The sequence below is a fragment of the Channa argus genome, chromosome 6 (assembly GCF_033026475.1).
Source record: "Channa argus isolate prfri chromosome 6, Channa argus male v1.0, whole genome shotgun sequence".
Classification (NCBI taxonomy): Eukaryota; Metazoa; Chordata; class Actinopteri; order Anabantiformes; family Channidae; genus Channa; species Channa argus.
This window is the reverse complement of record NC_090202.1, coordinates 21960418-21972598: the sequence shown is the minus strand read 5'-3', so window position 1 is coordinate 21972598 and position 12181 is coordinate 21960418. Positions and strand designations below refer to the sequence as shown.

At 40.8% G+C, this 12181-nt stretch overlaps 1 protein-coding gene across 2 annotated transcripts in view; it reads right to left on the bottom strand.

Annotated features, from left to right (window-relative positions):
- Positions 1–10826, bottom strand: part of robo1 (roundabout, axon guidance receptor, homolog 1 (Drosophila)) — a 210193-nt gene extending 199367 nt beyond the window's left edge. Inside the window, exon 1 of one of the 2 annotated variants that reach the window (XM_067506379.1) lies at positions 10391–10826. The gene's annotated coding sequence lies outside the window, so the exon portion shown is untranslated. The remainder of the gene's footprint in view (positions 1–10390) is intronic. The other variant, XM_067506381.1, reaches the window with a different exon arrangement.
- Between the last annotated feature and the right edge of the window lie 1355 nt (positions 10827–12181).

Sequence of the window (12181 nt, the reverse complement as noted above, 5' to 3'; positions counted from 1 at the left end):
CTCGTTTGTTCAATCAATTGAAAACCTGAAATAACGACCGTTGCTAAAGAGTAAAGAGGCAGAATTTGTTACCTCTGAATAAGCCAGCATAGCTCCTACCCCGTTTCTAGGCTGCAATAAGGGAACATGACCATCTGCAGATATGAAAGATGCACTGATATTCCCATCAAGCTCTTGGTGCAAAAGAAAAAAAAACCTTTTCCTAAAACTAACAGTTTCAGATGTTTCAATCTCTTTACATCAGGATATGCTCTGGCTTGCCTGACACTGACAGTGGCTCATGAAGTAGTGCAATTGGTGAAAAACAGTGTGTCAGAGTTGGTAAAAAGAGATTTACTGACAGAAGACAAGATCTTTCTATTACCTGTCTTTCCATTTTATGGCTTGAGTAGTAGTTTATTTGTGCAATTCTTGGATTTTACAGAATTAAGGCACATTGATCCACATTCTTGTGCATGTAGCCGTGCAGCCAAGTGGAAAATCTGAAATGTCTCTTGGCCGTATGTTAAATTATCCAGAAAATAGCAACAAAACAAATATGTAAACTCAGAACAGGTAAACAATGCTAAGAATTAAACCAAATACCTAAAAGAATGAAAAGCTAAAAGTAGTGAAGTTATATGTAAAACAGAAAACGTCACTGGGAAACAATGACCCTAAAATTAATTTATAGAAAGTGTGTTTAAAAATTTACTATAGTGCAATGCTGTCTACAATTATGGATAAAAATCCCTCTGAAATGACCGTTAACAAGACACCAGATGTTTGAAAAAAAAAAAACCCTTCAAATATACTGTAGTAAACCCACATTGACTGTCACAACATCTGTCTCTTGTAATGCAATGAAATGCTCATAATACCATGGCAATGCTCAAGTTGCAGATGCTCCTCTATCATTACATTTGCTTGAGTCATTCTTAAAAGCTTTAACCACTGCGTTTTAGTACTTGAGGATCATGAAAGGTCAAAAAATATCGTTACTTAAGTCGGTTAAACACAGCGATGAGAGAGAGCCATCCATAGCACCCAATCAAGTCCAAGCTAGCAGAGACTTTCTACTTATAGAATCATTTTAAATGGTACAGCAAGCAGGATTTTTTTCTGTTTTGCAGCATAAAATGTCTAATATGCCAGTGTCTTCCACCCATCCCCCTGCAGCCCTCTAATGGATAAGCCGGTATAGCTAATGCATGTATGGATGGAAATCATTTGTGTCTGTCTGCTGGGCTCCAGGTGATGTGAAAAGCATCACCATTAGCACAAAGCTGGAGCGAACTACAGTCAATTTGCTCTGAGAGCTCAAAAAATACTTCTGGTGCTCTAACAACAAAGCAGAAGTAGATGTTAAAACAGCTGAAAAAATATAGAATATATAGTGATTAAAGAAACACATATAGGCTTACATAACCTTTGGTTTCAGTACAATTAAGATTCCTTAACATAAAAAAGATACAATTAAAGGCCCAAGCAAAAAATAAAAACAAAAAGAAAAGTGTAACTTAATTATCAGTAATTGCATTAAGTCGTTTCTACAATGACTTAATGCAATTGGAGTATTTGGATTGGACTCTGAAAAAACTTTGAAGGGCCCTGTAGAGTTAAAACAAAGTGTGACTTATATTCAGTGCTTCCTTCATGATAAAACACTTGCAAAGGAGCTTTTAAAAAGCATTTTAACTGTAGTATTAGTATTTAGTTCTGATGAAGTCATCGTCCACACGGCCTTTGCTGTCATGTTACTGCCACCTCAGTATTGGTGGAATATTGTGAACTCCATCATCTACGTATGTACATGTGCATCTTCACGCTAGTGCTCAAGGCAAACATCAGCAAAGTCTAACAGTATATAACACCAAACAGTGATTATTTGTAGTTTCCTAAAGATAAAAGTGGACATGAGTTTCTATTCACATCATTAAGACTAGGAGGTTACAATGTTCACATTAATTTCAGTGTGTATCACTGGTCAACAGTCCAGTCCCCTGAACACATAAGTGAGGCAGTGAGGAATCAATATGTTGGGACTTTTTAGCACCTCATTGATTAAATCATTTTCTTTTTTCATTTTCATGAAGTACGTTTAAAACTCAAAAGTCTTCTTCAGTCAGCAGTTAGTTTGCAGTTCAAGAACTTGAAGTTGACTGTCCTATTTCATGTTAATGTTGTTACCGTAATAAACGTTGTTTCTGTATTCTAATCCAGGCTAAATCTAACCAGTTCATCTTTTATTTGATATTGTTCCTCAATATTGATACTTTAGTCAATCTTGTTTCCATATTTTACCCAACTCTCAATCTGAGGTTTTCAGCCCACAGCTTTGGTGCTGAAAACCTCCAAAGCAGATGGAGTTCTTCTAAGGCCTCTGAGACAATAGGAAACTAAAACACTGGTTCAATCGCAGATTAGATATATAAGATAAAAGACTAAAACTTAACTTTTTTACTTAAATGAAATTCCATATTGGCTTTTTTTTCTTTTGTAAAAAAAAGAGTTGACATAAAAAACACGTGGAACTTGGCAACAATATAAAATAAATACAAAAACCTAATAATCCACCCACCCACACACAGTCATGACAGAAAATACATGTACAGACACATAAACTAGCAGACAGACTCAGAGGGTATTCCTGCCTCCTGCATCCTGATGTTGATGGATGCTCCTGGCTGCTGATTCTGAATCTACTTTAGGTCATTACAATAAGCAGCGTGGCCCAACGAAACCCGCAAAGTGGAGGAAGCTGGGGAGCTCAGGAGGAGAACTACTCTCCCAGCCCTGTGGGGAAACAACCTCGACACAGTCATCTGTCTTAGTTACACAGGAGTTAGACTCTACTGACACACACACACACACACACGAGCAGGGGCAGCCCCTGCAATCTCTGCAATGTTATGATACTGCATTAAAGGAACTAATAGAGTGCATATGAAGAGAATGAAAATATCACAGGGAGAAAAACAAATTCCACTGCATATCATAGATGACAAAACTATTACAGTGTGGTGTTTGGAGGTTCTTCTGGTTATGTAGTGGCAGCAAGTGTAGTAAAAAAAAAAACACATAAGAACAGGTGAATTCTGAACCAGGATGTCAGGTAAAGGTAATGTGGGGAGGTTAAGGGTGGACAGGGTCTTGGTGGACAGACACACAGGGATGGGAAGTCTGGAGAGAGAGATAGGGATTTGAGGTGTATGGAGGTGGGACAAGGGCGTCACTACAGTGAGCTCTCACTCAGTCACCCTGGGGCTGGATGTGTTTACGGAGCTGTCAGTCACATGGTGAGCCCCCTCCCAGGAGACATGGGCCACCAGGGCGATGAGAAAATAATAGCTCCTTCTGTCAGAGCTTCAAGGGACAGGGGTCTGATGGACACCTATGGGAATTAGAACCAGCCTCCAGGACACATCCCATCGTACACTAAAACACTGGCAGGATAGGATAGACACTTACACGCAGGACAAAAAGGAGGAGGAGAAAAACACCAGGCCCATAGGGACATCAACATCCATGTAAAGAACCCACAGTATTTCATCAAGGTAAAAAGTCACGTGCTGAACAAAAAGTAGATGTTGTTTTTATAAGGTCTTAATAACAGTTCAGCCTATTGTTCGATTTTTGGGGGGTTGAAATTATTTGTGTGAAAATGAAGCTGTGATTAAGTTTTTTTTTTGTTTGTTTGTTTGTTTTTTAAACAAACTCCTCGATGCTGGCTTTTTGAATCCAAGAAAGGAAAACATTCTGGTCTCCTGGGTATGACTTTAAGACAGCATGGCTTGTCAATAAAATGCCAGCCAACCCTCAAATCAGAAAAGTCCAGGCACCTTCAAACGCATCAGTAAAGTAAGTAGTCAAAGTGCTCAAAACTCAACAATAAAAACACCACATGGGAGAAAATGTGATTGATTACCTTTTACTAAAGATGTTGAAGCGTCTGCAATTTAATTTTCATATTGCAATGATATGAATAGCATCAATGTCTGCCTGCGAGCGAGGAGATCAATCTAAAAATTGTGTTTTGGAAGATGGTTGTTTATGAATTGCCCGCAATTTTTAGTCAATAGAATAAAACTACTGGTTTGCTTCTAAAGCAAAAAGAGCCTGACTAGACATAAGGCAGCGAGGCAGACTTGCCCTCAAAGCCCCACAAGGGTTGTAGCATAAAGAAATACAGTCATGCTATATAAAAGTGGTTCAGTATGGCCCCCGGTGATAAGCAAGATAGGAAACCATTGCTACATCCATAAAAATCAGACTTTAAATCAGGCTGAACCTCCATTAAAAGGGTTGAAAAATAGCCTAGTGGAGCTCATCATTAGTACAAACACTCAGAAATCATGGGGTAGCATCTGTTTTCTGCACATCCTCCCACATCAATGCTCTGAGCAGTAGGCTTCAGGGAAGGGGAGGGGGTACAGGGGGCTATTCCCTTGTCTCGTACCATGAATAACAATCTCTACCTCCAGGTAATTAAAGGGGACAAACGATGTCTATGGAGCCACACCAGCCCATCATTAAGCAGAGAGACTACTGCACATTGTGTGTATACACATGAGGAGAAATGGGCCCTTCACACAACAGTCCACGAAACATAATAACCATTGATTTGGAGTGGACGAGCACAGAACACATCTGACTGTATCCATCATGTATCATTTAGTCCACCTGCACTAATGCAATGCCCAACATTTGGTGTTTTGTTCTCAGGTCCCTCAAGGGTGGCATCCACTGGTTGTGTGTCTTTGGGGAGACTTGACAAGATGTTGGGATGCAGGGATGACCTGCTCGCCGTGGTGGGTTACTGCTGATACCATAAACTTGTCACAAAAGGACACACTACAACCTCTTGCACAAACAAATGAATTTTTCCATATGTGACCAGGTTTTCTCTACAGACATTGGCTGACAGTAAAAAGTGTGTTGAAATAGCTAAATACTTAAAACTGCAAAAATAAACAATAGGAATCTGTGTTTAGAAGACGATGTTGTAGTACTCATCTCACAAACATATCTTATAGGGGCGACTGTGGCTCAGGAGGTAGAGCAGTCGTCCACCAATCCCAGGTTTGTTGGGTCAATTCCTGGCTTACGAGCGTGAATAAGTCGAAGAAAAGCAGTGTGAAGTGCTGTGGATACCAATAAGGTAGAAAAGCACAATGTAAATTGTGCAAGACCATTCACCATTAGTGTATTCACATTCACGTACACATCACACAAACTAATGTGCACAAACAATCGTGCAGAATACATCTGACAAAATGTGTTACAAAATTAGAGCTGTGCAGACATCTGAGACACAGACCAACTGTGTACTCTCCCCACATCCTATTTGGAATTGCATATTGACATCAAACATTGAGCCACTGCTGAGCATGCACAGAATTTGCCCCCATGTTTAAAGATACTGCACGAGTCAAACAAGAGAACACAAATAAACAGCCTGCATGCTAAATCCAGGCTAACGTGGACTTACTGTTAAAGTGACCTTGCCACGTTTTTTTGGTCATGTTGATGGTTGAAATCTCACCATTGTGCTGCACCATAAAAGGCACATTAGATTATGCATGTCATGGGTAAAACTCACAAGCGAGCTTAGTTATCATTCATATCAGTGTGACATAATCAGTGTGACAAAAGGAGGACGACAAGCCTAAAAAAGGGGCGGTAACTATAGATTCAAGAAATTCAGTTTCTGCATCATCAATATTTGTTTCCAAACACAGGACAGTCTTAAAACAACTGATGCTTAAAACCTTAGGAATGAAGAACACGTAAGTGCAGCTCAGTGCCTCTCACCAGGATCCAAACTGTTGAATGACTTTAAACCTGCTGAATACTGCAGCAATTTCAGCAAGAAAAACATCAAATAACAGACATCACTGAGCACACTGGGCTGTGGGTGCCCCGGAAGTAGGAGATGATTTTGAGATAAAAATCACAATTAGGTTGCAGAAAGCTGGTGGTAGAAAGCCAAACTTCAGCATGTAGTAAGAGTAATAACTGAACAACCACTTGTCCTGTGGGAAACTATGATCAGGCTGCAGAACATATTTTTCACAGAGTAAAACCATCTAAGCCTCTGTGTGGGCATTTCTCATGGCAACACTTGAGGGACATTAGTGAGCCAGTATTACTGGGTGACATCAGAGCCTCTATAGCCTACAAACAAAACCCAAACAGTACAGATAACCATACAGATACTGCACCAGTTGCAACAATATTAATGCAGATGTTAGCAGAAAACCTAACTTTCACTAATTTGGCTAATAACATTTTGACCAAATATGATCACAAACCAGAACACAATCTCTGTGCACAGTACATAATAAGGTTAGAATAAATACCTTTACATCCAGGCCTAACTTTAAAACTACAAATCCCTTATGTGCTGCCTAGCATCTTCAGGCTGCCAATGAACAGTGAAGACTTTTGCATCCACAAAATAGCATTCAGAGCATTTACATTTCTGTAAGCTTTTAATGTAAGTAAGCCTTGTTCATGCTGAGGCAGGTCACAGGCCGGGAGCTTATCGCCTGATGCAGGGGCAGGAAGCAGCTTACAGCAGGTGTACAACACAAACCTCTGGATAGGACAGCAGTCTATCATAAAGGCTTAACCCCAGAAGATTTCCTTTAATGCTAAGTGGCAAACAGATAAGGCCTGCCTCCCATTTTTTTTTTTAAAATATTTGGTACAGTGAGGTGTGGGATGGAGCATCTTAGTGCCGGCTACAACCAATCGAGATCATGCTTTATGGGTTGCATTACTGTGTGTTGTGGAGCAGTAAATGCACAGTTATCCTGAGACAAATCATAGAGTACAGTCTGAGTCACATTCTCCATCCTTTCCATTTCACACTTTATGGAGCCGTACATTGCTATGACATTACAGTTTGGGGTAAAAAAAAAAACAATTCATCTTCCATGACTAAAAAGAGGACACTATGGTCATGCAGTAAATAAAGAACAAAAAAAAAATTAAAAATATAAATAAAGTGGCCCTGAAAACAGGCATCATTCTCGCCAGGAAATCAGCAATAGTGTTCAATTATAAGCCCCAAGTTTCCTCCTAGTTCAGAATCTATTTCTGCAAACACCAGAACTGGCCAAACTTTTAATGCTTGCTTCAAAATGAGTGACACATGAGACGTCCACTAGCTACCTCTGTGTTTGCAAGCACAAATACAGAGTATATTATGTGGAATTTCTGTGAAGCAATCTTCGAGGTACTTAACACTAATCTCCATGTGGTGCAGCAGATTGTCTGTTTGATTTACACAAGACTGAATCTCCTTGAGAGGCAACCGAAGATATCTTAATCCATGCCTTTGATCACCATCTCCTCTATCCCATTTCCCAATCTTCTCTACTCCACAGCACCCATTCTCTTCTACTTGCCCCACTGTTGCTGACAACAGGAGGAGTCCTCAGTGCATCCGGGAGTCCTTGCAGCATGGGAAATCAGCATGAAAAAAAAAGAAAACCAGTGATTCAAAGGGATATATTTCCCATAATGATGATGTAAAAACAACTGCATTATTAGGGTGAGGAAAACTTGTTGAATTAAAATAAAAATTCAAGCTACTTATTATACTTGGACCCTTCCCACACACATTAACAATATACAAAGTAATTCAAAACTGCAATCAATTTCCAGGCTGTCTGTAGCAGCAGATGAATAAGAAATTCTTTCAGCACACACACCCCGACTCCCTCCACACGCAACTAATTGACTTGCCACCGGAGGTGACTGACATGCCATCCAGAGGGCATCATAATGGCCGTGTCATGAGAGGAATAATGAGACGTGCCAACTGCCAGCATTACTCGACCTTCTGCATGTGAGGTCGGGCGTCAGAGGAAAATTCTCCCATTGTCGTCGGACCCACAGCCTCAGGGCTCTGTAGGGATGAGCCACAGACGACAAGGCCTTTCAATCATGTGACCTCACAGGACAATGATTTCATTCGGTATTGCATTGGAATGACAAATATAAACAATAAAACAGAAATCAATCGCCAGCAGCCTCTGGCCATTTCGAACATCTTGAGGGTGGAAGGAAGATGAAGTACTGCAGAGTGATGATAACTTCCTGTATCATTTCTACCTAACAAACTGGTATTATTGGGGCTTCTTTCCAGCTTCTGTAGCAGGAACATTCTCTCTCAAATTGTGAGTGCAGCTTTGTGGCACTCCTTTAATCTTCTCCACCATTGAATATGAATTAGTAAGAATGAGTCTTTTCACAAACAGGAAATGTGACTGCAAACATCCTCAATGCCGCAGCTCAATTCTGGGGGGATTTATGACAAAAAAAAAAAGAAAGAAAAAAGCCTGTGTGCCTTTCGCTGAATCTTTATTCACACATTAGTGAGTGTTGTTGGTTTTTCCTCACTGTGTTTTAATGTCTTATTCATTTGCTGCTTCCAGACTTTTTTTTCCCTTTTTAAACAAATCTCACTAATCCTGTTAGATGGAATCTATTAATGTTCTGCTTTGGCTGCCACACACACTAAATTCCAAGTCTGCCGATAAGCCCCAAATTTGCCATGAAGGCATATCTGGTCTGCCTCTTTGGATTAGAGAGATTTACTCTGGCAACCAGACATGTGTGACCAGCAGTTCACAGTGGGCAAAGTCACCTATTCTACAAGCAAGAGCTACAAAAAAGTAATTTTCATTTATGCCAATTCTCTATGAATACAGCCATAATTTTCCCATTCATTCCAGTGTGTATCTGATCTCACTTTTTCGACTTAATTAGAGCCATTTTGATCCAGCGTGATGTGTCATATTCAGGAGGGGACTGTGACAAAGAAATGTATAATTTGCTGATGTGCAGACCAGACGTGCGGTGAAAAGAATGCGATAAGATCCCATCAAAGAATTATTAAAAATGTTATTCTTCATAAGCATTTTTATTTGCAATGCAAAACATTTAAGATAAACTCAGACAATAGCTAATATGTTAATGGAATTACAGAAATAAAGGAGAAAATGAGCATCAGGCTGAAGTGATCACCATCTTGAATAAAACATTTTAAATATTTCCAGAATGTTTTAGGTGAACCTCCAGAAACAATTCAACACAATGCTTACTTGAAGCAAAGTTTTCCCTGAAATAAGCAGACACTGAGGTTTGCAAGATAAAGAGAAAGCAAAAAATTGATTGGAAAATCCACCCACCATCCCCATCATCTCTTCTATCACTGCAACTGAAGGAAAGAACAGAAAGAAATATAAAAAGAAACAGGCTCCACAGTTCCCCTGGAAAGTGAATCAATCTGGAAAGTACCACACTGATAAAAGCTGCCAAGACCAGTGAGGCTCAGACTATCACAAAGGGGTGACTACATCACAGTCTGGAGTATGAGCAGGGAGAGGAAATATGAAGTGAAGCCACAGCAGCAGCAGCTTGAGGACACTTCACCTGTCCACAGAAATCCTCAAAGCCATGTTGGAAATCTCAGTGCATAACATCTGATTAGTTACATCACAATGTGAGGCTCCTCACAGAAGGACCAACATGTCAAACAGGTAAAAAAAAAAATACATTGTTGCACTTGTGTGTGAACATGTGGCAGGAAGTGCACGTACTGTAACATGCAGCCCTGGAAACTGTCTCATAAACTTACATTTAATGCATAATGACTTGTTGAGAGTCAGTCCATTAAATGTTACTGTACACTGTAAATTAATGAGATTGTCTCCTGTGGTGGTGGTGGTCATTATAAACTCTCCATCTTTCGGTCTCTTTTCATTTAAACTATATTTATTCATCGTCCTTCACTGTCCGATGAGACACCTGCTGGGATCCTGCTATCGGTGCTGCAACGCGCTGCTGCTGTTGAGTTTTTATGCGCGTATTTCCTGCAGGCTGGTGGATAAACAAAATCTTAAATCTTAAACGTCAACACCCATTTTCACGTCGGTTTATTTGTGTCTTTGCCAAGAGCCATGTGGCCGGTTTAGAAACTTTCAGCACCACGGAATAGAGGACAGTTCCGCCAGGGCGGCAGCGTCCTGTCAGTCAGACAACAGGCTGCTGTGACAGGTAACACACACTCACACACACCTGTCAGATCACAACAGTGCACAACACAAGCTGCAGATTGATTTTACGGCACCGTGATATGCTCTCAGTGACGCATGACAACAACATTGTCAGAGGTCCAGCGTAAAGACACACTGTTTTACGCACGGTTTAATGGGAGCTTGTGCGTCCACAGCCAGAGCTGCAGCCTGGCCCGTATGAATCATACAGAAACACCGCACAGCTACAGTAGCCTCCACACCGACAAAAAGAACAACGCGAACCGTTTTTCTCACTAAACTGTGCTTGTTGCAGCAATGTTTACGCACACGCACGCACACACACACACACTCCAACTTACCTCTTCAAAATGATGCAAGGACTCCTGCATGTGTTTGACACCTATAAGCGCAGTTGATCCATACCGGCGGCTCCGCCGAACTTTTATTTGCTGCGCTCGCTGCCGAGAACGAAGAGGGGGAAACGCAAAGCCTTACAAATAGTCAAAGAGCAGCTTCAGCTGGCGCTGGTTATCCTGCTTTCTACAAACGGAGCATCGGGAACTCGAACCAAAGCACAGTCCTGTGATAAAACTTATCCTTTTTAAAATGGAAAAGAGAAAATCCCGTGGCGCTGTGCGCAGCGCAGTTAGAGCAGCGGCGCAGAGCCAGTGTGTGCGAGTCTGCCCATGCTTCTCCTGCAGCGAGCAGCCGCGTCCGCCTCCCTGGGTCCTAAAGCTGCGCTGTCAGGAGACCGTTACCACACAGCCTCTTCAGATTTCAAAGGACAGCACTTCATAATGTTTCAGCTGTCCACGCACGAATATCACGTTATTATAAAATGTCTTACAACTAAAATCCCACACAATGACCTCTTTTCTAATACTTCTATTCCAACAACAATCCCAAATGCGGTTATTTTATTAAGCTGACTGTCTTTCTACCTTCTAACAAAACCCAAAAGCTTTTGCACTGCGTATTTAGCCGGACTCCTTTAAATTTCCCTTGTTTTGACGCAGTGAAATTTTAAAAGCAGCTTCTCGGCTCAATAACTGATTCATGGTGAAGTGCAGGAAAACCGCAAGCTAAGCTCCTGGGAGCAGAGCCCCCCCACTGGAATAATCACGTGGCTCATCAAACACGTACTCAAGAAGAGGTTTGTGTGAATGCCATTTGGTTAAGTGGCCTGGCACAGAGCGCAGCCTCACCTTGACGTTTCCTCATTGCATTCGGGTCTTTGTAAACCCAGCCAGCAGCAGAGTAAATCTGAGTTTGTGCAAAATCATCTTTCTTGAGGAAACGTTAGTAACTCAAAACAATGCTGCTGCAACTGAGCGCTTAGAAAAAGCAGCCACTTTGTTAGTAGACTACAGCACAGACAAGCCAATAGTACCACTCACTCAATCTCCAAACTAAATGCACCTCTTTGTGAATGAAAGTGAAGTTTCCCTTTCTTCCCATTATCAAAACAAAGTCTTGCATGGACAAATGACTCCACTTGACTTTAAAATTGAATTTCTGTATTGATGCATTTATGTATCCCATCATCCTTTTGAATCAGTCCATCAGTTCATGCGTTCTGCTTCCCATTTATTTTCCTTCCTGTTTGCTTTTTCTGTACCAACCCATTTTCCACTGAAATATATATATTTTTTGGTTTTAAAATCTCATGTATTTCTATAACGGTAAATATGAATATAGCCTTTCCCCCTGTCAATCAAAGTAAAAGCTGGCTTTTTGAAATAGATTGAACAGACATTCAGGCTGCTCCTCTCCTCTCCCTGTATCTTAACAGGCTTGTCTGGTGTGGCCAGTGAGGGAAGAGGTCATGTCCACAGGGAATGGAAAATGCCAATCAGCCCTAATTCTACCCACGAACTCATAATCCCACACACGGACCTTTACAGCACCTTATCCTCCGCTAGTTGCATATGGTTTCTGTTACAGTCTTACATTTTCTGTCTAACTTCATTTAAATGCATCACAGAGAAAGGATACGCTCTCTGTAGAGTTGTTTAATAACAATTATGCTTCATTATATTTTAGGTTAATGAGTTTCAAGGTCCTTGTATGGAGGCTAACGTGACAAATGGCTGTCAGTATTGAATTGGACAACTGCACACTGCAGGAGTAAAGTGGTTTATTGCAAACAT